Source organism: Balaenoptera physalus (assembly GCF_965194825.1).
Source record: "Balaenoptera physalus genome assembly, chromosome: 17".
NCBI lineage: Eukaryota > Metazoa > Chordata > Mammalia > Artiodactyla > Balaenopteridae > Balaenoptera > Balaenoptera physalus.
In genome coordinates this window covers 45,181,733-45,209,409 of record NC_138895.1, presented here as the reverse complement: position 1 = coordinate 45,209,409, position 27,677 = coordinate 45,181,733, and the positions used below count along the sequence as shown (strand labels likewise).

At 37.1% G+C, this 27,677-nt stretch overlaps 2 pseudogenes across 2 annotated transcripts in view; both read left to right on the top strand.

Moving 5' to 3' along the window:
* LOC309646739 (protein Z-dependent protease inhibitor-like) overlaps window positions 1–1,283 on the top strand; it is a 28,308-nt pseudogene extending 27,025 nt beyond the window's left edge. The window contains exon 4 of the transcript in view: window positions 136–1,283. The product of the transcript in view is annotated as a protein Z-dependent protease inhibitor-like (transcript). The remainder of the gene's footprint in view (window positions 1–135) is intronic.
* An 8,094-nt stretch (window positions 1,284–9,377) lies between these two features.
* LOC309646738 (small ribosomal subunit protein uS10 pseudogene) overlaps window positions 9,378–27,677 on the top strand; it is a 39,659-nt pseudogene continuing 21,359 nt past the window's right edge. The window contains exon 1 of the transcript in view: window positions 9,378–9,457. The product of the transcript in view is annotated as a small ribosomal subunit protein uS10 pseudogene (transcript). The remainder of the gene's footprint in view (window positions 9,458–27,677) is intronic.

Below are 27,677 nucleotides of genomic sequence, written 5' to 3'. Positions count from 1 at the left end.
GCCACAACTAAGGAGCCAGCGAGCTGCAACTAAGGAGCCCGCCTGCCACAACTAAGACCCAGTGCAACCAAATAAATAAATATATATATATATAAAATTTTAAAAAAGAGTCTTTATCTTCTAAAAAAGGATGAGGTACATGAACTGCTGAAGGAGATGGGAATCAGCAGAATCTTCTCACCGTGGGCTGACCTGAGTGAACTCTCAGTTACTGCGAGAAATATTAAAATAACCAAGGTTTTACAAAGAGCAATGATTGAGGTTAGTAAGGAACTGAAGCAGTGGCGGGAAACCTGTCAGAAATCACTGCTTATTCCATGCCTCCCATCATCAAAGTGGACCGACCATTTCATTTCATGATCTGTGAAGAAACCTCTAGAATGCTGCTATTTCTGGGCAGGATGGTGAATCCAACTCTCCTGTGACCTATGACATGCGTGAGTATTTAGAACTATAGCAAATGTTGAATGCAAGGTGTTTGAACCTACACAGGACAGTGGCACTGGGTGTTGAAAAGAGAGAGTGTCCCCCCTTGTCCTCAAATGCTAGTTTGAGTCGTTCTGAGATAAATCTGCGTATTAAATTCAAACTTTTAAGGAGAAAAAAATAAAGTAAAAGGAGGGGAAAAAGCGAGAATCATATATAGAAACTAAGGATTAGTGAGAAGAGACAAGTGTGGTGACAAGGTTCTAATTTTTTTAAATTTTGCCTTACTTTCCTCTTTTCATATAAGGAATCATTATACAGGAATAGTAATTACTAATAATGGCCTTGTTCAGTTACTTTAATAAAAATACCTATTGTGATCTTGTATCTATTAGGACTCTATCAGAACGAGCAACTCAAATGAAGGCGATTTATTGGTCTCAGAGGCAGGACAAACCTTAGTACTGGTTTGCTCCAACTGCTCTATGATGTCCTCAAGGACAGGCCTTTTGGCCTTGCTGTTCTTCCTCCTGTGATATTAGCAGCATTTTCAGTTTGCTTTCCATTGTGGTAGCAAGAACTGCAGTGGTTCTAGGGTTTGCATCCGTACATCAGAGGAGAACTTATTTCCCCCAAGAAAACTTCACCCACATTTTGTTGATCTAATGTAGGTCAACACCCCTTCTTTTTTTTTCTTTTTTAACATCTTTATTGGAGTATAATTGCTTTACAATGCTGTGTTAGTTTCTGCTTTATAACAAAGTGAATCAGTTATATATATACATATGTCCCCATATCTCTGCCCTCTTGCATCTCCCTCCCTCCCACCCTCCAAATCCCACCCCTCTAGGTGGTCACAAAGCACCGAGCTGATCTCCCTGTGCTATGCGGCTGCTTCCCACTAGTTATCTATTTTAACGTTTCGTAGTGTATATATGTCCATGCAACTCTCTCACTTTGTCCCAGCTTACCATTCCCCCTCCCCGTATCCTCAAGTCCATTTTCTAGTAGGTCTGCATCTTTATTCTCATCTTGCCCCTAGGTTCTTCATGACCGTTTTTTTTTTTTTTTTTAGATTCCATATATATGTGTTAGCATACGGTATTTGTTTTTCTCTTTCTGACTTACTTCACTCTGTAGGACAGACTCTAGGTCCATCCACCTCACTACAAATAGCTCAATTTCATTTCTTTTTATGGCTGAGTAATATTCCATTGTATATATGTGCCACATCTTCTTTATCCATTTGTCTGTTGATGGGCACTTAGGTTGCTTCCATGTCCTGGCTATTGTAAATAGAGCTGCAATGAACATTTTGGTACATGACTCTTTTTGAATTATGGTTTTCTCAGGGTATATGCCCAGTAGTGGGATTGCTGGGTCGTATGGTAGTTCTATTTGGAGTTTTTTAGGGAACCTCCGTACTGTTCTCCATAGTGGCTGTATCAATTTACATTCCCACCAACAGTGCAAGAGGGTTCCCTTTTCTCCACACCCTCTCCAGCATTTATTGTTTGTAGATTTTTTGATGATGGCCATTCTGACAGAACTCCCCTTCTTGTACCTGCACAAATTCCAGTGTTTGGGAAAATGCCATATACTGATAGACTTGTGTTTGCATAACCTGGACCAGTCACTATGGCAAAAGGGACCATCTGATTAAATTACACAAGTCAGGCCCCTCACTTGTAGCTGGTGGTAGGTTAAATCCTTCCCCACACCATATGGCTGTCCCACAACAGGGGAGAGGTGGAATTATTGATGAAGGGACAGTCACAGATCAAATTTTGAATAAATTATATAATAGTAAGTGTTAACACTTACACACCAGACACTTACTATATACCAGGCACTATTCTAAGTGTTTAAATATAAAATAAAAATATAATTAACTCATTAAATTAGTTAACTCACAGCAACACCATAAAATAGGCACTATATTAATCTCACTTTACAAATGAGGAAACTGAGGCATAGGCAGGTTTGGTTTTTTTTTTTTTTTTTTTTTTTTTTTTGCCCAAAATCAAAGCACATAGGTAACAGAGCTTGGCTTTGATTCTAGACAGTCAAGATTTGCATATACATATGTAAATATACACTTAATAATATGTATAAATACATTTATACTTTTACACACACATATATACTTATACACATATTTATACCACATACACACACTCACTGATTCACACACACTCACATATTGGATAAGTCCAGCTCTTCAGATCTTATGATTATAACAAAGGTGCCATCTGGTGTTAGAACCCTCTAATTGCAGAAAAAGCACCCAAGTGGAAATGAAGACCCTCAAACAATAGAAACTTAACTTCAAAGTAGTCTAAAATCCTAACATCAGAGCTCTGCCTCTCTCTTTGAGGCATCCTTATCATGCCTGAAAACACATTTAACCTTTCAGTGTTGCTTCCAGCTGGCCCTGCATACTTATTCTCTATATGACCTGTGAAAACCACTCCTGAATGAGAATCATTTCATTCTCATGTCCATGGAAAGAGCATAACATGGAATTTTTAAATTTGGGGATAAAATGAGTTGTCCTATATTACACACCAAGTCCTCCCATCTTTAGCACCCAGTCCAGCCCTGTGCATACATCTGCCTGTCCCAAGTGGCTGACTTTGGAGGCAACATGGTACTTTTCTTCCTCTTCCAGTTAGTGGATAAAATGTGATGACTGCAAATCTTTCCCAGGATATGGGAGTACACTGTGGCAGAATCCCTGTTTAATTTCTCTAACTGCTTTGTTAAACTTGGGACTTGATATTGGTCTGACATAGTGAGGGAGCTCTCCAGGGATGATACCTTGGATGGAAACCCAACCCTGTGTTTTCTCTTCTCTTTCAGTACAATTAATTCTAGATTTTTGAAACTACTTCCATAATTAACTTTGAATTGAAACAAGGTCGCCAGGAGTAGTACCCTCTAGCCCACACCTTCTTGTCAGCCCACTGTAACTTACCCAGTCAGAATTCCCTCCAGTTAATGATTTAATAAGCCTTCTGGTAAACCAAAGGAGCAACTTAACATGCTCACACTGACTCCTCTCCTTAAAAGTGTTGTTAAATATAGAGTGCCTGCCTCACTCTCAAGGGAGCACCCTGTTAAAATAAATGATTAGTTACTATACACACACACACACTCATTCACACAGACTCACACGCAAGAGTCCAACACTGTAGGCTTAACCTTTGGGCTGCTGAACATCAAGTTTCTCATAGCACGTAAGGTGTTAATAATGTGGTGCTATTTCAATGCATTTAAGTGAGCTGAAAGTTTTTGGCAAAATAGAACATTCTCTTAGTTCATATTCAAGTAACAAAGGTTGCATAAATGCAGATTACACAATTTCACAGCTGTATAACATCAGCATGTTTTTAAAAAGACATGAAAGAGAAGGTGCTGAGCAGAAGTTCACTGATACATGGCAAGCAGTGTGGTTTTCAAAGGTTTTCCCTTGAATCAGTATCTCATTAAATAGTTTGGCAATAAGGATTTATCATAATCAGTGTGAACTGCAAATGTTCCAAGGTCGTGAGCTTTTCAGTGGGTAACAAGTGTCATTAAAGGAGCCCCCGTTTTACTCAAAAGCTGCTTCTGCACCTTTGGTCTGTTGGTAGACCCCAAATCCTTGCTTCCGGGAACTTAGGTCCAGAGTTCTATACACAAGTCAGGGATAAAGAAGTAATGATATTTACATACTCTTTCTTTACATAATCTGGAAGACTCAGAGTTCAAACTACCTATTCTAACAAGAGACTATGAAAATATTTCTTCAACACCAGTGAAAATTCTGCACCTAATTAACATTTTTATTTCTTAATCTTTTCAGTTCAGCTGAGTTTTCTTTTTGGAGTAAACTCTTCCCCTTGATTACAAGGGCCATTCATGAACCTACCTGTCAGGGAGTCTTCAGTGTTCTTCTGTGGGCTAAGATACCATATCACCCCACTACTCCTCCTACCAGACCCAGTCCTACCATCTCCCTTCTGCCCTAGACTCCTTGTACAATAGCCAAGGTCTGAAGACCTGGATTCAAGTTCTAAAATGAACAAATAATGAGGGAACTTTCTGCCATGATGGAAGTATTCAATTTCTTGCTTTGAGCAGTAGATAGAAGAGTTTATAGACTTTTCAAAACTCATTGAAATAAATACTTAATACTTATGCTCTCTTTGTATATAAATTAGACCTCAATTTTTTTAAATGAGCAAATAGCCTCTATACACATTAGGAAATTCTCTTTGGGGGACATGATTTTATTGCCCTCTATGGAACACCCATTTACCTGGGCAAAACTGAAAGAAGCACAGGTCTTATTTTCAAGTTGGGCTCTGTAACTATGTGTTGATGATGGAGGTTCCTAAAGAGAAACCTTAGTGACTCATGACCCAAGTCCAGAGATGACACCACCTTCAGGATAAGAATGTCCAATGTGAAGGCTTGCAATGTCTCCCCTCCAAAATGCCTCGTATTCACACACAGAATGTTATGACTCCTTAGACATGGTAGAAAAAGTAACTTCTGCTGAAGGCTCAGTCTTGTAACACCCAAAAAAGTCCTGTGAGGAGAAGGTATAAGGAAGGGTCTAACTCTAATTATGCTGCCATTCCAGGACCTGCCAGCCTGCCTCTCATTCTGGTTACCTCCAAGTAATGGCAAGCATCTATTGAGCACTATGTACTAGATGTAGTTCTAGATACTTGACTTGTATTAACTCACCTAATCATTACATCTTCTTTAGTTGGTACAGAGGAGAAGAGTAGAAGGACGGAAGGTGCTATGGTGTGACTGCCTTACCTACCTCGACAACTTGATCTTCTTTCTCCTTTCCCACCATTTCCTCATGAAATCAAAGAAATGGGGATAAGCATGATCTCTGAAGTGCAAGTCAAGAATGGAGACAGGAGGACAAAGGCAGCCAGGAGCATAGGTCACTTCCACAGTTAGAATCAGAAGGAACCCCAGGAGTGGCATGTGAAGGGCAGAGAAGTATACTCTACTTTGTGGGCACATTTCCTGCAGAGAATTTAAAAACAATAATAAAGCTGATCTGCTTTTTATTATCACCATGTGATGATAACTCTAAATAATATCAATGAGAAGCTACTGTTTCCCCCCAAAATCTTTTGTCTAAGTTCTAAACAATTATTATAGTTTCCATTGAGTTTTACCATTAATATGCAAACCTGAAATTAGTACATTTTTGTTAGTCTTTAGTAGTTATTGTATCATGCATAAAGTTAATTCTGAAAACTCCTAGTTATATAGTCAGCTCTCAACACATGTGGATTAAGCTACACACATTTGAGAGTAAGTTGGTAATAGTTCAGAATCAATCTTTCAAACTCACTTTGGGCACAGTTCACCTCTCCAACCCCATGGTACTACATATTCCTGTGTTTATGCAGTAAATAAAAATAAACAATGACATCACAGTGGTTGTAAAGGCAAAGAAAGAGAACTTGAAATACTTTAATTTGGCATTCGGTGTGGGAACTTGAAGTTTTTACTTTTTGGAACTTTCAGAAAAAGTCAATTCATTCATTCCAGTATTACTTCCTTGTTGGAAAATGCTGCAGAATGTAAGTATAACAGTGAAAAGGTTTTCCCAGGGAAGAGGAAGCTATGTCCACAGAAAGACACAAAAGAAAATATGGTACAAGAGAATCAGTTCAAATTTTATTTTCTCTTTGATGCAGTTTTTCTTCTCTGTTATTTTTTTTCTGATGTAAAGCTTTAGATGAGATTAACCAAACACAAAAATATTTGCAAACAACCAGCATCAGCTTTGAACAATGCATAGTGAGACATCAAGCTTTAAAATGGATTCTTTTAGACAGCTAACACAGATCGTGAAAGGATATTAACCACGCAACAAAAAATATAGGGAAAGGGACATTTCTTAGAAAACAGAATGAAATTTCAAAGAATGCCAGGAGAAACCACAAAAAATGCAGCTCTTACATTGCCAGAAGCAATTAAACAATAATATATGAATCCCACAATCATTTTCACCAAGAACAAGACACTTATTCTAAAGCCATTGGTCAAAAAAACATCCATTTCCTTTGTCACTTAGCTACTTTTAAATGATTTTTGCAGAAGAATTAAAACTTTGGAAGTTCTTACCAGAAATAATAGAGATTTCTTTTTTTTTTTTTAACATCTTTATTGGAGTATAATTGCTTTACAATGGTGTGTTAGTTTCTGCTTTATAACAAAGTGAATCAGTTATACATATACATATGTTCCCATATCTCTTCCCTCTTGTGTCTCCCTCCCTCTCACCCTCCCTATCCCACCCCTCTAGGTGGTCACAAAGCACCGAACTGATCTCCCTGTGCTATGCGGCTGCTTCCAAATAGCTATCTATTTTATGTTTGGTAGTGTATATATGTCCTCTGATAAATTTTCTAGTGAAGATATTTTAGTGGAGATGTTTCTGCTGAGAGGTATTTGAAAGGCATATACTCAGAGAAAACCATAATTCAAAAAGACATATGCACCCCAATGTTCATTGCAGCACTATTTATAATAGCCAGGTCATGGAAGCAACCTAAATGCCCATTGACAGATGAATGGATAAAGAAGATGTGGTACATATGTACAATGGAATATTACTCAGCCATAAAAAGGAATGAAATTGGGTCATTTGTAGAGACTTAGATGGATCTAGAGACTGTCATACAGAGTGAAGTTAAGTTAGAAAGAGAAAAACAAATATTGTATATTAACATATATATGTGCAAACTAGAAAAATGGTACAGATGAACCTGTTTGCAAGGCAGGAATAGAGACACAGACGTAGAGAACAAACATATGGATGCCAAGGAGGGAAATGGGGGGTGGGAGGAATGGGAGATTGGGATTGACATATATACACTAATATGTATGAAATAGATAACTAATGAGAACCTGCTGTATAGCACAGGTAACTCTACTTAGTGCTCTGTGGTGACCTAAATGGGAAGGAAATCCAGAAAAGAGGAGATATATGTATACAAATGGCTGATTCACTTCACTGTACAGTAGAAGCTAACACAACATTGTAAAACAACTATACCCCAATAGAAAAAAAAAAAAAAAAGAAAGCCACTAGAAATGTGTCTGAATGAAAAAAAAATGAACAGTATTGCAATTTCTAGAATATTGCGATTGGGATTTTTATGAATTTCTACCAAATTTATCCTTATGTGTGAGACTTTTCTATTTGTATACATGTTGTTTCACATGAAAAAAAAATTGAAATTGAAATTAATAAAGTGTTCTTTCCTAAGATAGGATGGCAAATCTGGTCATACTATTTTTGGAACGTGAATATGCAAAGAAGATAAGCTTGCCATTGACAAATTTGCAGAAGTAGCTCAGAAATAGAAATCGTAATACTATTATTCATTACAGTTTCAGAAAAACACAGGTATAAGGATTTTCCCTTCCCTTCCCTTTTCCCTTCCCCCAAAAAATATATTACTATAGTTAAAAGTATTACTCCATTACTTTTTCCTTTTTGTACTGTATGTAATATTTATTTTCACTAGTATGATTATATACATATACATCAAGAGAATTAAATTTTCACGGTGTTTCTTTTCTGGCTAGTATTATTATTTAGCTCATTAATTAGTTTAGCGTAGAGAAGGAAGATTTTTTTTTTAAATAATCCTCTGTGAGTCTTAAACATACTACAAACATCACTGAAGCCAGTTATAAAAAGCCAGGTATAAAACTGGAAGTGAATTGTGGACAGCCCTGTGGTCTGACGACCTTTTTTATTATCTAATATCTAGTGTATTATAATAGCTTCCAACATTTTAAAGTATTTCCCTTCACTCCATATTTACCCTTTATATTCCTGTCAGACCCGTCAACCAAATGTTCATGGTGAAAGTCAGCAGTGACTCTAAAATTTGTATATAAGAGGAGCTTTCTTAGAAGTGTCCATCTGCTTGGAGGAGACATCAGAGGCCTTGTCTAAGGACGAATTTGCTTAGCAAGGGCAAGGGTTTAACTAATATGTTTATTTAGAGGCATAGGAGGTAGGGAGGAACAGGTGAGGAGGAGTCAAAAGCCAGCCTTCCTGACTGCTGCTGAGTGATAGCATGGAGGTGTACTAACTCCACAAGTCCGGAGATCAGGAAACCCAGGTGAAATCCAGTATATCAGCTAATCATGTGATTGTGGACAAGTTTTTACTCTCAGTCTCCTCATCTGAAAAATGAGGGGGTGGGCCTAGATGGTCTTTAAAGCCCCTTCCAACCATAACATTCAATGGTTATGACTCATTTGCCATGGCAGTCTTCAACTATGGATGGCCCTAGATTTATGCCAAATTTACATTGCATCAAAGTGGAGAGACAAACAGCCACGGAGCCAGAGACTATGAGTTAATCGGCAAGCCACAGTTGGATAAATGAGAAAGTATCAGGTTCCTGTTTAAGAGACCAGGTGTTTTACATAGTGTGTGTTGTTCTTCCATAAACTTTGGCTTCTTAGATCATGTCTACGTTCACAAGTCCTTCTGTAAACCGTGTCACTATCAACTGAGACAAACACTTAAGTTTTCTATTTCTGTGTCACCTGGAACTCCTTTAATCCCACTGGACAAAAATTGGGTAGAAGTAATTTTAAAAATTGCTGCATATCAGTCTAGTTTACACAACAAATATTTCCATATGGGCAGGAGCCAGTTTTCTGGTATTTGGAGGACAGGCCAGATCTCAGAGTGGTCTTTTAACTCAAAAACCAAATGTGGGGTGAGCTCATTCACTGGAACTTTGTTAAGGAGAATTCATTTCATTTCCTTGGCATAAATTAAGCTGTAGTGAGCGAATGAAAGATTCCACCACCTTTCACTGAGATGGTAAATTGAGCTCTGCAGTGGAGGTCAGAAAGAGACCTGGGCCCTCTGGAGAATGTGGAGGAAGTGGGACCCGATGGCGTGTGTTGGTTTCCTGGCTGGAAGTCAGGGAGAATCAAACAAGTGGCCAGTGAAACTGCAGGCCTACATCCTTCAGTGGGAGAAGAGCTAGTGAGAATCTTTGGATCCTGCCCAGGCTGCAGTGGGGGAAAGAGGAGAAGGGAGAGACCTGTCTACAGGAGAAGGAGGTGTGCCTACATCACAGCCCTCTTCTCGGACTGGAGACACCCCTACCAAGGGCAAGGAGTAGTCCTGGGGGCCCCTCTGTCCCTGGTGAGTGCAGGCTGGCTTCTGGGGCCTCCAGGCAAGGAAGAGCCTCTATTGCCAGCTCCTCTGCTTGTTGAACCCTTTGAATGTGGATGTGCCACAGGCTTTCTCAGACTTCTGGGCTCCTCAGAGCAGGTTCCAACTCCCACATCTGTAGTCAGTTGCCATCTGTGTATCACCAAAACTCCTCACCCGCTGCTCAGACCAGACCATTCTCCTGTGGGCTATACTCCAAACCCCAGCAGCTTACTGTACCTCTCCACACCTTTAGGTACCCCCAAATCTTATCTGAATCCAAACTAGATATCTGCATGCTCACACAAGCCCTGTGTCCTCTCAGAATATGCCACCAACACCCTTTCACTCACCTGCCTCCGAAACCAGAAATTCAACCTCATCACAACCCCATCCAATTAGTCACATCATCATATAGACTACATTTCCTTACAGTCGCAAATTTATTTTTCCCTCTCCGTTCCCACCACCACTGAATTAATTCAGTCCCTCACCATTCATTTCCTGGAGTAGTGCACCACCTCCAACTCCCAAGAGTTACCCTGCTGCCAATCTTGTTCCTTCCAATCAGTTCTCCATATGCTCGCAGAATGAGCTTTCAGAAATGCATATATAATCCCGTTACTCCCCTGCTTAAAACCCTTTGATGATGCCTAAAACAAAGTCAAAAGGCAAATGATAAAATGGGAGGAAATATATGCATCACATATGATAAAGAGTTAACATCCCTAATATATTCAGAGTACCCATATATTGGTGAGAAGACAAACAGAAAAATGGGCAAAGGCTATAAACAGGCCTTTCATCCACTAGGAATGAAATGATCAACAAACCTATGATAAGAACCTGCTGTATAGCATAGGGAACTCTACTCAATACTCTATAATGGCCTAGATGGGAAAAGAATCTAAAAAAAAAAGAGTGGACATATGTATATGTATAACTGATTCACTTTGCTGTACACCTGAAACTAACACAATATTGTAAATCAACTATACTCCAATAAAAATAATAATAAAAATAAAAACCTGTGAAAATGTGTGAGCTCTCTTTGTCAAGCAAATGCAAATCAAAAGAACAATGAGATTCTACTTTTTCACCTTATAAGATTGGCACAAATTAAGTTTGAGAACAACTAGGAAGATGTGAAGAGGGTGTGAGGACTTATGCATTCTCATATATTTCCACAAGCTTTATGAAAAGTAGTTTGCCAGGATACGTTCAAATTTAAAAAGGAATGGAACATTCGGGGCAGCTATCACACCTAGAACTCTTTCCAACAAAAAGAAAAGTACCAATATGTAAGAATATTGGTATATGAATGTTTATTACAGCACTGTTTGTAACAGCAGAAAAACTAGAAACAATCTGAATGACCTTCAATAGAAAACAAAGTTAAATAAAATACATTCACATTATGGAACAATATTATGCATCCATTTAAAAGAAATGAATGATCAAAATGTATTATCGTGGAAGGGTACCCATAATGTATTATTAAGTTTAAAAAAGGCAGGTTACAAAGCAATGTGTATAGCCTTATCTTGTATTTGTGAAAATTAAGCAGTCATATATTTGCACATATTTATTTTATAATCAAGATGTGAAAGAATGTATACCACGGGGGAAATGGAGGTGGAGGCTAGAAGAGAGATTTTTTAAAATATAGCTCTGATTGTTTAACACTCATTTCTCCTCATCCCAGGACCCTGTGTATTTTCTTCACAGCATGCCATCATCACAGTCCATAACGAATTTCTTATGTTTACTTCTAACATAGGCTTTGTCTATCTCTTTCCAATAGAATATAAATTTTGTGAGAACAGAGACCCATACCCATCTTGGTAACCACTAACTCCTCAGCATCTTACAGGGCCTGGCACTTAAAAATACTTATTGATTCCATATATATGTGTTGGCATACGGTATTTGTTTTTCTCTTTCTGATATGCCAATAAAGATTTTAAAACGAAATAAAATAAAGTTAATAAGGTAAAAAAAATACTTATTGAATTGGTTTATTAATTAATAATTCAATGGTTTCTGTAATTGAAAAAAGAAATTAAAAGGTCAAACTCCTATAATGGCTATTTACAGTTTCTGGAATAAAAGCTTGGAGCACATTCATTCATCATCAGCTTCCTGGCTTTCTCTGCAGCTTCATCTCCCCGCTTCCCTCACCATGGCCCCCCATTCTGCCCCAGGAGTTCTTCTCTTCAAGGGTAAGATTCCTTGAGGGCAGGGACCATGTCTTACTAGATTTTGGATCCCTGTGCCTTATACAGTGTCCAATATGTTATAGTTCCTCAGGGAATGTTTGTTAATGTTTGTTGTTGATCACTTCAATTGCAGACAGGGGAGGAGGGGAATGAATGAAATGGCTTAGACCTGAAGGAGGGGATCCCCTCTCAATGGGAGCTGCCTTGCCTTACAAGCTCTGGGACCTTGGGAAAATCACTTATAAAATGGATATAACTAAACAGTAACCCCTTTACAGGGTTATTAGTACCCAATGAGATAGCAGGCGTGAATGTATAGTGTAAACTTCAAAGAACTGTACATATATTGTTATTTTTATTAGATAGATAGATAGGCTTAATGTCACATTTATTTCTCAAAATCAAATTTAATCTGTACCAGCTGCCACTGAAGAGCAAGAAATTCAATTTCATTATTGTTGGTGTTTCCTTCCACTGCCCCCAGCATCATTCAGAAGTGCCGAGCGCCTTTCCCTGGTCTTCATATTTAAAGAGGACCCTCTCGTCTTCAGCTCCTACCGCTCACTGTGAATATGCTTATGGTCCAAGCCCAGGAGGTCCCCATGTAGACAGGAGGCTCTGTGCTTCCATGCCAATCTGGGACATGCAGTTTTGCCCCGGCTGGGAGCTCTGGCATCTGGAGGCCAGCCTGACCAGGTGGACCATGAAGCTTTCCCTTCTAGGGTCCTGGCAGCACTGTGAAGAGCCAGGATGCTGGTCATAGCTCAAGAACCCATAGGCTTGCACCCATTGGCAGATTCGGAAATAGTTCTTCCTTTCCCAAGTTGACCACCATCTCCACCCTGCCAGCATGCTTCTCTCCCTCTCTGAACAAATGTAGCACAGTCTCCTCACAGAGAAGTCTCCAAGCAACTTCTAAGATCCCTGAGACAAGGGAACGCAAAGATCTGGTTACCTTCCTAAAGCCAAAAGAAGGACAGAGCAAACATTAACAGCCCTTGAAATTAGTCTGACACCTTATCATTATTAAAACAATAATCAGGATAGAGGAATAATAGGAAACCTACTATAATGCAGTTGACTACAATTCCTGTGAAAGCTTTCTCTTAAATGACTCCCAAAACTATAGCTTAAGAATTTGAAAAGGACCCTTGAGAGGGATCACCTAGTTCAAAATGTAAAGTAACTCTTTCCAACATTCTTGCTACAGTCATCATGGTAGAAAAAAAACCCCTCATGCAATTCTGACTAGATGATTCTGTTCTTAAAATAAGATTTAAATTCACTGAAGAAATCTGTTGTCTTGGGTGCTCCCTGTTCAAAAGAAGGACTTTTGCTCCAAAAGAATGCACTTTTCTTTACCCCTCACTTATACTTAAGCTTGCTGTGCCAGCTTTTCTGTAGGCGATTCTGTGATACGTCTCTGCTCTCAGTGAATTGTGGTACCTTCATCAGCACCCGAAGAATTCTCAGTCAAGATGTGCTATCTTTGATAGTAGAGGCCCCTGCTTAATGAATGAGTTATCCAGTGGCTCCCCTGCCTTGGGATCTCATGCAAAGCTGTGTCACCTGCTTTAGTGCATAGAATTCCTTTCCCGATGATGTATCACCATTTTTCTGATATCCAAGGTTATCGCTGTTTGCTATAGGTTCAAGGTGCTTTTTCCCATGTCACATTGTCCCATAGATAAAAATAGGAGGTTGTGATACACAATTGAATTTGGATGTCCTGGAACTGGACCTTAAATGATGCAGAGTAAAATCTGTGAACAGCTCCCTAGCCCATTGTCCAGTGTGTATACTGTTGCCACAATGTCTCAGCCATGTGACCTTGGCCAAGACACAATCCGGTCATACTTCAGATGCCTTATCTACAAAACAGGAGAGTAACTCCACACAGCTTAAAGCTAAGTAGTTAGACCAAAAGCCTGCAGAATCAACTACATTATACTGTATACGATAATAATTTCACAGATGTAATTTCATAAGATGCCTTCCAGTTCTAAAATCTAATATATCATTTACTGGTGAGTTGTGTTTTGCTTTGTTTGAGTCTTAGTTTGCTCTTGCATAAAACAAAAATAATAATCCCTGCTTGAATCACAAGATTATTGTAAAGAGGATTATATAAAATAAACTATGCAAATATATTTTGAAAAGTACAAAGTGTTTTTTTTAATTGAAGTATAGTTGACTTACAATATTATATTAGTTTCAGGTGTGCAACATAGTGATTCAATATTTTTATAGATTATACTCGATATAAAATTATAAAATATTGACTGTATTCCCGATGCTATACATTACATCCTTGTAATTTATTTATTTTATACCTAGTTGTTTGTACTTCCTAATCCCTTTCACCTATTTTGCCCTTCCTCCCAACCCTCCACCCCCTGCTGGTAACCACTAGCTTGTTAACTGTATCTGTGAGTCTGTTTCTGTTTTGTTATAATTGTTCATTTATTTTATTTTTTAAATTCCACAGATAAGTGAAAAAATACAGTATTTGTCTTTCTCTCTCTGACTTATTTCACTGAGCAGTTCCATCTATATTGTCACAAATGCCAAAATTTCATTATTTTTTATGGCTGAGGAATATTCCATTGTGTGTGCATTTGTATGTGTGTTTGTATATATATGTATATATACCATATCTTCTTTTTATTAATTTTTATTGGAGTATAGTTGATTTACAATGTCATGTTAGTTTCTGCTGTACAGCAAAGTGAATCTGTTATACATATACTTATATCCATTCTTTTTTAGATTCTTTTCCCATATAGGTCATTACAGAGTACTGAGTAAAGTTCCCTGTGATATACAGTAGGTTCTTTTTAGATATCTATTTTATATATAGAGGTGTGTATATATCTTCTTTATTCATTCACCTGTTGACGGACACTTAGGTTGCTTCTATATCCTGGCTATTGTACATAATGCTGCTATGAATATTAGAATGCATATATCTTTTCAAATTAGTGGGGTTTTTTTTTTCTTCAGATAAATACCCAGGATAGGAATTGCTGAATCATCTGGTAGTTCTATAGTTCTATTTTTAATTTTTTTTTTTTTTTGGCCATGCCACGCAGCATTCGGGCTCTTAGTTCCCTGACCAGGGATTGAACCCGTGCCCCCTGAATTGGATGCACAGAGTCTTAACCACTGGACCACCAGGGAAGTACCCTCCATACAGTTTTCCATAGTGACTGTACCAATTTACATTTCCACCAACAGTGCACGAGGGGTCCTTTTTCTCCACATCCTTGCCAACACATTTTATTTCTTGTCTTTTTGATGATAGCCATTCTGACAGGTATGAGGTATGTCGTTGTGGTTTTGATTTGCATTTCCCTGATGACTAGTGATGTTGAACATCTTTTCATGTGCCTGTCATCCATCTGTGTGTCTTCTTTGGAAAAATACCTATTCAGGTCCTCTGCTAGTTTTATAACCCGATCGATTGTTTTGAGGTTTTAAAATATTAAATTGTATGAGTTCTTTATATATTTTGGATGTTAACTCCTTATAAGACATATAGTTTGCAAATATCTTCTCCCATTCAGTAGGTTGCCTTTTCAGTTTGTTGAAGGTTTCCTTCACTATGCAAAAGCTTTTATATTTGATTAGGTCCCATTTGTTTATTTTTGCTAGTTTCCCTTTCTTAAGGAGACAGATCAAAAAAACAATTATTGCTAAGACCAGTGTCAAAGAGTGTACTGCCTATGTTTTCTTCTAGGAGTTTTATGGTTTTGGGTCTTACATTTAGGTCTTTAATCCATTTTGAGTTTATTTTTGTATAATTACATACAGCTGTCCAATTCTCCCAGCACCACTTATTGAAGAAACTGTTTTTACCCCATTGTATATCCTTGCCTTTTTGTCATAGATTAATTTACCATATTAGTGTGGGTTCATTTCTGCAATCTCTCTTCTGTTCCATTATCTATGTGTCTGTTTTTGTACCAGTACCATATCATTTTGATTACTGTAGCTTTGTATTGTAGCATAGTCTGAAGACAGCTTGATATCTCCAGCTTTGTTCATTTTTCTCAGGACTGCTTTGGCTATTTAGGATCTTTTGTGGTTTCATACAAATTTTAAGATTTTTTGCTCTAATTCTGTGAAAAATGTCATGGGATTACATTGACTCTGTAGATTTCCTTGGGTGGTATGGACATTTTAACAATATTAATTCTTCCAATTCTTGAGCATGGGATATCTTTCCATCGATTTGTATCATCTTCAATTTCCTTTTTTTTTCTTAACTTTTTACAATTTTTATTTTATATTAGACTATAGTTGATTTACAATGTTGTGTTAGTTTCAAGTGTACAGCAAACAATTCAGTTATACATATACATATATCTATTCTTCTTCAAATTCTTTTCCCATTTAGGTTATTACATAATATTGAGCAGATTTCCCTGTGCTATATAGTAGGTCCTTCTTGGTTATCTATACATCTTCACTTTCCTTCATCAGTGCTTTATAGTTTTCAAAGTACAGGTCTTTCACTTCCTTGGCTAATATTATTTCTAGGGATTTTAATTATTTTTGATTCTATTGTAAATGGGATTGTTTTCTTGATTTCTCTTTCATCATTAGCGTATAGATATGCTACAGGTTTCTGTATATTAATCTTGTATCCTCCAAACTTACTGAATTCATTTATTAGCTCTAATAGTTTTTTGGTGGAGTCTTTAGGGTGTTCTATATATAGTATCATGTCATCTACAGATAGTGAATTTTACTTCTTCCCTTCCAATTTAAATGCCTTTCATTTCTTTTTCCTTTCTGATTGCTGTGGTTAGGACTCCAAAACTATGTTAAATAGAAATGGTGAAAGTTGACATCCTTGTCTTGTTCTTGATCTTAGAGGAAAAGCTTTCAGCTTTTCACCATTGAGTATGATGTTAGCTGTGGATTTGTCATAAATGACCTTTTTAATGTTATGTTCCCTCTATACTCACTTTGTTGAGAGTTTTTATCATGAATGGATGTTGAATTTTGTCAAATGCTTTTCCTGCATCTATTGAGAGGATCATGTGATTTTTTAATTCTTTGTATTGTTAATGTGGTGTATCATGTTGACTGATTTGTGGATATTGAACCATCCTTTCATCCCTAGAATAAATCCCACTTGAACATGACGTATGATCCTTTTTATGTATTGATGAATTCAGTTTGCTAATATTTTATTGAGGATTCTGTCAATTATGATCATCAGGAATATTGGCCTGTAATTTTCCTTTTTTGTAGTGTCTTTGTTTGGTTTGGGTATCAGGGTGATGCTGACCACATAGAATGAATTTGGAAGTGTTCACTCCTCTTCAATTTTTTGGAATAGTTTGAGAAGGACAGGTATTAATTCTTTTTTAAATGTTTGGTAGAATTCCCCTGTGAAACTGTCTAGTCCAGAATTTCTTTGGGGTTTTTTTTTTTTTTTTTGATTACTGATTCAATTTCATTACTAGTAATCAGTCTGTTCAGATTATCTATTTCTTCCTGATTTAGTTTTGGACAATTGTATGTTTCTACGAATTTATCCATTTTTTTCTAGGTTGTCCATGGCCATAATTATTTTCATATAACTGGACTTCAAACCACTTGTATTATTTACATAATTATTTCTTGGTCAAAAGACATGAACTATCAAACAAAGTACTTAAGTAACTTTAGACATCTCCATTAACCCCATACAATTTTATTTAAAGCTAGAGAGGGAAGAAATTGTACTCAATTATTCCATTCTTTCCCTGGACTATAGGATGGTCTAACTCTAAGGTTTTCATCTATGGTAAGGAAATATTTATAATCTATATCTTCTTACATCAATGTATACGCTCTATCATAATTACTTCCTTTAGTCTGAAATTTGGGTGCAAAATTAGGTGACATTCAAATCTGGACTATATTAAATACCTTTTGGTTTGATTGAGTCGGATTTGTAAACAAATGACTTTCCTAAAAACATGAAGTCATATAAAATCTTTTACTGTTAATGCCTTGTTCTCTCCTGACACCATAAATAAACCTCATTTCCCCTCAAGGATTAGTGAGAAAAGCACATTTTGAAAAATCTCTCTTTCTGCAAAGATATTAGGTAATTGCTACCCGCTGCCTTGTACTTTCTTCCCTTTAGTTCCTAATGAAGAAAGTAAACAACGTTTCAAGTCGAGTGTGTCTTGGAGCTCAGCATTTTAAGCGGACTTCTACTATCTTGGCATTTCTACAAGGTCTGTTACATGATTTACAGTGAAACTGGCTGTGGTGAGCAGCCTAATCTCTACCAATGCCATGTAAAATCAGTCTTGCAACATTTTAGCATTGTCTGCTATTGCTTCTGATGCACTCTCAAGTTTCCTTTCTAGTTTCCTATCATTTTTATTTGGCTACCCCAAGAGCCTCCTTACATTAGCCTGAGCATTCCAAATTCTTGCTTTTCTTTTATTTACTTTTCTTTTCTTTGCTCCTTTAATGCACACCTATTGGGTCTGCTGTACGCAGTTCACTGAACCCATTTCTGTGGGAAGTTCTAGAAGGACCAGGACATACTGGGTCCCAAGTGTCTTGCAGTAGCATAGAGCAAGCCCAATACTCTTACAAGGTTGAAAGTGACAAGAGGTACAGACAAACTGTGAAATCATATTTGCAGCACAGAAGACTTTTTGGAATAGGCATCCTTTAGACTGAACAGTAAAAGATCAATATGATTTGGACCTGTGGGGATGGAAGAGGGAACACCATACAAAAGAAGTGGTGTGGGCAAAGGCAGTGAAAACTCCCCAACATGTATGCAGGCTGGAGCAGTTCAGGCTGGCTAAATCATTAGGCACCTGGAGGGAAGTAAATTAAGGTTAGAAAGGTAGTTACCAGATCATGGGTATATGTGGTTAGTATTGTGATCATTCTGTGTTACTAATCAACTTAGAAATCTATTCTCTCCCCTATTAAATTCTAGATTAAGTCTCTATGCTAGGTGGAGGGAAGAAAGGAGAGGGGAAGGGAGTAAAAAGAACAAGCAAGTCATGGTCCCTGCCTTCAAGGAATTTAATGGAGGAGAGAGACACGAAGAGATCCTTATAGCACAATGGGTCCTATTATCTACTGTGGGTCTTTGAACTAGTGTAAGAACACAATGTCTTCAAATGCTAAAGCCCACCCAATTTTCATCTGTCCCCAATAGAGGAATACCACATGACATTTCTTCTGTGTATTTTGTTAGCAAGATCCTTTTCTCTTTTTCTTTCTCTCTCATGCCTATATGTGCCAGACAGAAAACAAAACTATGTAAAGCAAACTATTAAATTTGAAATTAAATTGAAAATAGTTGAAATTAAGTTGAAGTTAATGGGGGCTAATTTAATTTAATAGATTAAACTGAAAATAGTAGAGTCTCTGGTGAACTGAATATCCTGTCTAAAGGCTTTCTTTTTCTTTTGAGACAATTATATATTCATTTACAGTTGTAAGAAATGATACAAAGATCCCATGTACCCTTTACCTAGATTCCCACAAAGGTAACCTTGAAAAACAAGGTTTTTCACATCACAACCAGGATAGTTTCATTGATATAGTCAGAATACACTACATTTCCATCTCCACAAGGATCCCTCATGTTACCCTGTTATAGTCACACACACCTCCTGCTCCCACTCTCTCCTGAATGCCTGGCAATTCTTACTTTGTTCTCCATTTCTATAATGTTGTCATGTCACAAATGTTATAGAAATAGAATCAGAGCATATGAGCTTTTAGGATTGTTTCTTTTAAACCTCTGGATTATTCTCTGGAGATTTATCCAGGTTACTGTATTTATCAATATTTTTGTTTCTTTTTATTACTGAGTAGTATTCCATGATATGGATGTACCACAGTTTGCTTAACCATTCATCCATTTAAAGTTTGAATAAAGCTTACATAAACATTCATGTACAGGTTTTTGTATGATCAAAATTTTTTATTTCTCTGGAATAAATGCCCAGGAGTGCAATTGCCAGGTTATATGTTAGTTGTATGGTTATATTTTTAAGAAACTGCCAAACTATTTTTCAGAATGGCTGTACCATTTTACATTCCCACCATCAATGTATGAGTGATCCAGTTTCTCTGTAATCCTGTCAGTATTTGATGTCACTATTTTTTATTTTAGCCACTTTGACAAGTAGAGATACCTCATTGTAATTTTAATTTACATTTCCCTAATGGCTAATGATGTTGAACATCTTTCAATGTGCTTCTTTGATATCTGTATATCCTCTTTGGTAAATGTCTCTTTGTGTCTTTTGCTCATTTTCCAGCTGGATCTTTTGGTGTTTTGTTTTGTGACTGTTGAGTTTTGAGTTTTGTTTTTTTTTTTTTGCAACTTTATTTTGTACTTTTATTCACCATGCTTTTTTTTTTTATAACATCTTTATTGGAGTATAATTGCTTTACGATGGTGTGTTAGTTTCTGCTCTATAACAAAGTGAATCAGCTATATGCATACATATATTTCCATATCCCCTCCCTCTTGGATCTCCCTCCCACCCTCCCTATCACACCCCTCTAGGTGGTCACATAGCACCGAGCTGATCTCCCTGTGTGATGCAGCTGCTTCCCACTAGCTATCTATTTTACATTTGGTAGTGTATATATATATAGCAATGCTACTCTCTCACTTTGTCCCAGCTTACCTTTCTCCCTCCCCGTGCCCTCAAGTTCATTCTCTACATCTGCGTCTGTATTCCTGTCCTGTCCCTAGGTTTGTTAGAACCTTTTTTTTTTTTTTTTTTTAGATTCCATATATATGTGTTAGCACAGCGTATTTTGTTTTTCTCTTTCTGACTTACTTCACTCTGTATGACAGACTCTAGGTCCATCCACCTCACTACAAATATTGAGTTTTGAGATTTTAAAAAATATATTCTAGATACTAGTTCTTTGTCAGAAATGTAGTTTGAAGATATTTTTCAGCCAATTTTTAGCTTATCTTTCATCCTCCTAACAGTCTTTCACAGAGCATAAGGTTTTAGTTTTGATGAAGTCCAATTTATCCAATTTGCCTTTTAAGGATCATGCTTTTGATGTCAAGTCTAAGAACTTTTTGCCTAGCTTTAGTCTCCAGCGATTTCTTCTATATTGTTTCTAAGCTTATTGGATGTTTATATGTTACAGTTAAGTCTTTTTGAGTTAATTCTTATATAAACTGTGAGTCTTAGGGTGAGGTTTATTTCTGTGTGTCTGGATATCTACTTGCTCTGGCACCATTTGTTTTTGCATCTTTGTCAAAAACTTACTGGGGAATATCTATGTGGGTCTATTTCCAGGTTCTATATTTTATTCCATTTATTGATGTATCTATCCCACAACTAATAGCACACAGTCATGATTACTGTCACTATACAATAAGTCTTGAAATTGGGTAGACTGATTCCTCCTACTGTGGTGTTCTTTTCAAGGAATTTAAGCTATTCTAGTCAATTTGCCTTTCCATAAAATTTTAAAATAATGTTTTCTACATCTTCAAAAAATAATGCTGTCTTTGGTTAAGCTTATTCCTAAGTATTTTATTCTTTTTGATGCTATTGTAAATGGAGTTGTTCTCCTAATTTCTTTTTTCAGATTGTTCATTGTTAATGTATAGAAATGCAAGTGATGTGTATATGTTGATTTTATATTCTGCAAACAAACTTTGCTAAGTTGGTTTATTAGTTCTAATAAATTTTTTGTGAAATATTTAAAAAAAAATAAAGCTGGCATTTTGAATTGCATTAAAACTGTATGTCAATTTGAGGAGAACTGGTATGGTTAGTATGTTAAGTCTTCCAATCCATGAACACACTATATCTCCATTTATTTAGGCCTTATTATATTTCTTTCATCAATGTTTTTTACTTTTCAACCTATAAGTCCTGTTTATGTTTTGTTGGATTTACACCTAAGTAGTTTTTAGCAATTGTAAAAGGTATTTTAATTTCAGTATCCACATGTCCACTGCTACTGTATGTTTATCCTGTATCCTATCACCTAAGTAAACTTAGTTCTAAGAGTTCTTTAGTAGATTTCTCTAGATTTTCTACATAGACAGTCACATCATCTGCAAATAGGGGCAGTGTTACTTCTTCTTTCCAATCTGTATGTCTTTGATTTTCTTTTCTTGCCTTGTTCAACTAGCCAGAACTCCCAGTTCTCCCTTGAATAACAGTGGTAAGAGTGGACATCCTTGTCTTTTTCCTGATCTGAAGAGCAAAGCATTCAGTCTTTCACCATTAAGTATAATGTTAGCTGTAGGTTTTTGTACATGTTCTTTATGTACAAAAACACTTTAGGAATGAGTGTATTTATTTTTTTAACATTGCATATGACAAACAAAATCCATCTGTAGGATATTTTCAGCTTCCAGGTCAGCATCTTGCAACCCCTACAACGATCTTGTCCAAATCTTGATTTTTCCCAACCATTTCAAAGCAAGAGGGGAAGATGGAATGAAAGAAGCTAGTAACTGCAGAGGAAGCTAATAATATTCATTACCCTTCCTAAATTACCATATGGTTTTATCCTTCATGTTTATTGAAAGTGCCATGCAGTTGACTGTACCTTCTATGTTCAAATAGCAGTATCTCCCCTTCTAAGGTAGTCATCTGTTGCCATTCCCAGGAACACCATTCCCCTATGTTAAATAATATCAGGGAAAGAACATATATTTTGATTCTTTTCCCAGTTACTACCTTTCCCCCACTTCCTTGGCCTTCTGCTGTCAAAAGCCTTAGACCTTAGGCAAGACTTCAGCAAGGCTCTTGGTTGCCACTCTTCACAAGAGCTCCAAGTTGAAATGCCTAAATTCAAATTAATAAAGAAATTAAATATAGGAAATCTTAGCCAAGAATAGACTAAACTGAGAAAGACTAAAATATGATGCAAACTAGAAATGAGAAAGAGAAACAGAGAACTACTAAGAAAAGATTTTTCATGGGATGATTGCTCTTTCTTTCAGCATGTTTTCTGAATGAAAATAACTTAAAATAAAGCCATCTGAAAATACCAAAGAACTATCACAGAACTGAAATCTTATGAAAACAGAAAATATAGGCTAATTCTTAACTTAGGTCATCCTCATCAGTTTGCTTAAATATTTATGCTTTATTCTTGAGTTTTAGTTATGAAATCTAGCTAAACAACTGTACAGGACAACGATGTTCCTCTCAATATCAACAGATTTTAAGGAATTTGCCATCAATTTAGGGAATCAATTACTCCAAGGCTTCCCTTCAAGGACACAGATTTGCTCTTTACTTTTGTACATAGGAATCAAGAACAAAGTGATTACCCTTGATCACCTCTCAACTGTGGATTTAGCCATCACTTAAGTGAGTACTATTATCCAGCCACACAACATTTTAATCTTTCCCATTACAGCATGTAATTATAATAAAGTCTTTCTGAATTGCATTTTGAACTCTGTATTCTGAGGTAAGTAATCTTTGTCAATTTATCCTAATGTCTTTCAAAAATTTCTATCCTAAGTGGTACAGATTGAGTAATTCTTCTGATCTCATAGGGCCATGGGCCTTGGTAATGCCATGTCCATTTCAGTTCGATTAACTTCGAATGAAGGAGAGAGTTCTGCTTTGGATACTTGGCAATGTAACCATAAGCAGAAGACTAATCATTCAATAATACAAGTTTAAGAAAACAAGAGGTGACTGGAACTCTGTTGTAATGAAATTGCCCGTGCATGGCAGTTTCAGAAGGTTTTTTTTTTCTTCTGGGGGAGTTGAGAGAGCCACACTGCCTCTATCCAATGAAGGTAATTGAGTGAATGATTTCACTTGTTTCTTCTTTGGACTGAATTAGCTCGTCGCCATCTGTGGAGTGTGCTAAATACCTTAGGGGAAGAAGGCTGTTTTCTCATGTCATTTATGTAATGGCTGTGTTGTCACTTGCCACCTTTGAGCAAAATCAATGTGCAGCAGAAGTTGGGCCAGGTTTTCCAAAGCTGAAGTAAAATAGGGAATTGGGGCAATTGTTCAGTTAAATTGAGAACATTTTTAAAAAGCAACACTTTCCTTCAAATTACTCAGACGCTTCAGGGAACATTTCTAATTGCCCTAGCCTAACACTTTTCTTCAGCTGTTGACATCTGGCCACCAAGCTTTTTGCAGGAGCCACAACCAAATATAAATGGGTAAGGAGTTTTCAGGGGGACATATTCTCTTCAACTATTGGAAAGGTGGTCAGGAATAAGAAGGATTGGACTATTCTTCATGAAACTGAAAAATAGAATTAGGAGGATACTGGCAAGATCTACCAACAAGTCAGGGTTAAGCTCAGTTGAAGGAGGTTCTCCAAATTTTCCAATGATAAAATCGACTTCCTCGGGAAGCATTGTTTTCTGTAGCTGGAATTGTTCAAGGAAAGGAATGAATCAGTCTTTCTTAAACTCTGGGTTACAACTCACTAAAGAGTTATGAAATCAATTTAGTGAGTTGTAACCAGCATTTTTTAAAAAATTGGAATGGATTGGAATGGAATGGGATGGAATAGGATGGAACAGAAAAGAATAGAAATTAAAGATAGGGCATTGCAATAGAAATTAGTACTGTTTTGTGAAACTTTATTTTTAATTATGTGTGTGCACTAGGTCACAACGCAAAACATGTTTTTAGCCTGGGCTACAGTCTAAAAGGTTGAAAAACACTGCCTTAGACATCTAGCAGAGGGGATGTAATCAGATAGGAGTGATTGAACTATATGACTATTAAGACCTAGCCCAAAAAGGAAAACAGTCTGTTAAAAGGGTCATAATCTCCATAAGCTAAAAAGAAATCAGTTCTCAAAAAATACGTAACTATTTCTAATCCTGAGCCTGGAAAAACATTCTCCCATGGGTTCTGATAGAAGAAACACTATATAAAGTATTTTTAAGACCTTATTACACTAAGCACACTGACAAGTTTCATGGGATTTTTAAAATGATGTCCCAAAATATGAGCTCATGGCATCACACCAAAGCAAAGGTCAAAAATCAGGTCTAAAGAAAGCCAATACTGGGTTTCCCTGGTGGCGCAGTGGTTGAGAGTCTGCCTGCTAATGCAGGGGACACGGGTTCGAGCCCTGGTCTGGGAGGATCCCACATGCCGCGGAGCAGCTGGGCCCGTGAGCCACAACTGCTGAGCCTGCGCGTCTGGAGCCTGTGCTCCACAACAAGAGAGGCCGCGATAATGAGAGACCCCGCGCACCGCGATGAAGAGTGGCCCCTGCTTGCTGCAACTAGAGAAAGCCCTCGCACAGGAACGAAGACCCAACACAGCCATAAATAAATAAATAACAAAAGTGATTGTTTAAAAAAAAAGAAAGCCAATACTGATACAGTCCAGTACAAGTGTTTCCGATGATCTGGTTTGTTGAAGGGCAGATATGAGCTTGAATGTGCTCATCTACTGCATAATTTAGTTTGTATCATCAATGCAACATATTAAAAGACCAGTAGATCATGTTAATGGACAAACAACAGCTGCCTCTCCACCTGTTTTAGAAAAGTCTAAATGCCTTTCAGTTTAAAGCTTTGAACACTTATCTAATTATATTATTGTTAGTTGTTTGGAGAGGTTTTTCTATCTCTCACCATCATTATACACAAAGTGAGCTCTTCAAGGATAGAATAGGGACATGACTTATTTCACTCTCTCAAACCAGCATACTACACAGAATGTAGTAGGTGCTCAATAAATACTTAATGAATAAATGAAAGTGATTACGCTAATATCAAAGAGAACCCATGATCTAGGGTGGGAAGACAAAGGGTGACAAAGAGAAAAAAGAGAAAGAATTGAGTTTAGGAAGTTTTAGGTTCAGTAAAGCAAGAGATTCCTCTGACAATTCAAGGAGGGCAAGCTCAACTTAAACATAGAAAGAATAAAAGTATTTTGTTTCCAGATCTTTTTCTCTGAGATCTCAATAGAGACATCAAGGCGATATGAACTCCTAAGAATCACCTCCTAATCTAGATTCTGTACCATTCTATGTACTTGTAAACATTTTTGTGTACTTTAGAATTTTCTGTTGCTCTTAAACAACCAGTATCAGAATAAGCTTCCATCTAGAGAATTCAGGAGGAATTTAGGGAGGAAGAGGTATGGGAAGAAAGTACAGGGGAGGATAGGGACTTTTTGTCTATTATGGGAGGTCAAAACTCCCTCAAGATGGTGGCAGGGAAAGCTGTGTTGCTTCAGCAAGAAGAATATTTCTCAGTTTTGTAAACCAGCCAGCTCTCTATGCCCCTTTAAAGCATTAAAATCAAATCTGTTCCAAAGAGGGAGTGGTGTCTAGTCATTAGAAAACAGTACTCAGAGCCAGACTTTTGACTTTTTCATTTTTGGCTGTGCCACATAATCTCACTATAGCCTTGGCAAACTTTTCCTCTCAACATCTTGAGACCTCTCTTGACACATCTGTGAAATGTATATGAGTGTCAGAGCGTGTGAAGGGTGGATGACATCAAACTGCAAGCAGGAACCATGTTTCCAGTGGAGAAATGCTCAAGGAATTAATGAACATTATATTCCAACGAAGAACTTAGGCTCCATCCCATCAAGGGGTGAGTGTTTGAAAATCACAGAAGAGACCATTAGAATCCAAGTGGTGTGTACTGTGTTACAAAATAGAATAGTATTATGCACACCCATACAGTAGAGTTTTGTATCAGGCAAGATACAAAACCAGGTTAACATAAAAATGTAAAAGCTATACAGAGTACATAAAGACACCAGAATTCAAGATTCCTGATGTCTACCTGTAGCTGTCATGTTTCTGTCTTTTGAAGCCATCTAGAATTTTTAAAATTTAGAGTTGGAAACACGCTTAGAGATCATAAAGTCCAGTCTTCCTGCCAAAGTAGGAATCCTCCCCACAAACTCCTTGCAGGTAGCCATTCCACTTCTGCATGAACATTCTGAGTGACAGAGAGCTTACTATATTTCTAGGAAGCCCAATCATTTGTGAATACTGTAGCAATTAAAAAATGGTTCTTTATACGAAGTCTTACACAGTTCTAGCTTCTCTTCGTGCTATTACTATCTGGTAATAAAGGAAACTTTAAAAAATTGTTCAGTAAGAATAGGATGACCAACTGTCGTAGTTTGCCTGGAACTGAAGGTCTCCTGGGATGCAGGGCTTTTGGTGCTAAAACCAGGAGCATCACAGGAAAACCAGGATGATTGGTTGCCTTAATTAAGAACAAATAGAGATGAACTTACCAGAAAGTGCAAAAGGTTTTCATATATTTACTCTCCCATCAGACAACTAACTTCTTGGGCAGTATATCCTTTCGGTAAGCATTGTCTCTCAGATCAAAGGGTTGGAGGAAATTGTGGCTTAACATGATTGGCTCCTCCAGGATTACATTTCTTAGGATAATCATTTTTATTTGACTTACTTTGGGTACGACTGCTTTAGTGTTCTTCGGGAAATACAGAAAAGGATCTCCTGATTTAATCAATGAGAATCACATGGGAGTACAATGTGTTATAGACAACGATGTGTCCCTCATACAAAAGCACTTGTAATCCAGGTTAACAGTAAAATAATCAGTCCAGAGAAATTAAACAGGAAAAACATATATACAAGGGCCTTGGTCTATATTTAAAATGACATTCTCAAATCAGAGAATTCCAACTGAGCAATTTCATCTTCAGAAAGTACTGAATCTTCCTACAACAAAGACAGATCTAGCATTCATTAAAGTGTCCCATTGCTGTTTAAAGGAATTCTAACCCTATTAGATTTGTTCAGTGAGATAATTTGTTCCAAAAGGGTCAAAAGCCCAGTGGATA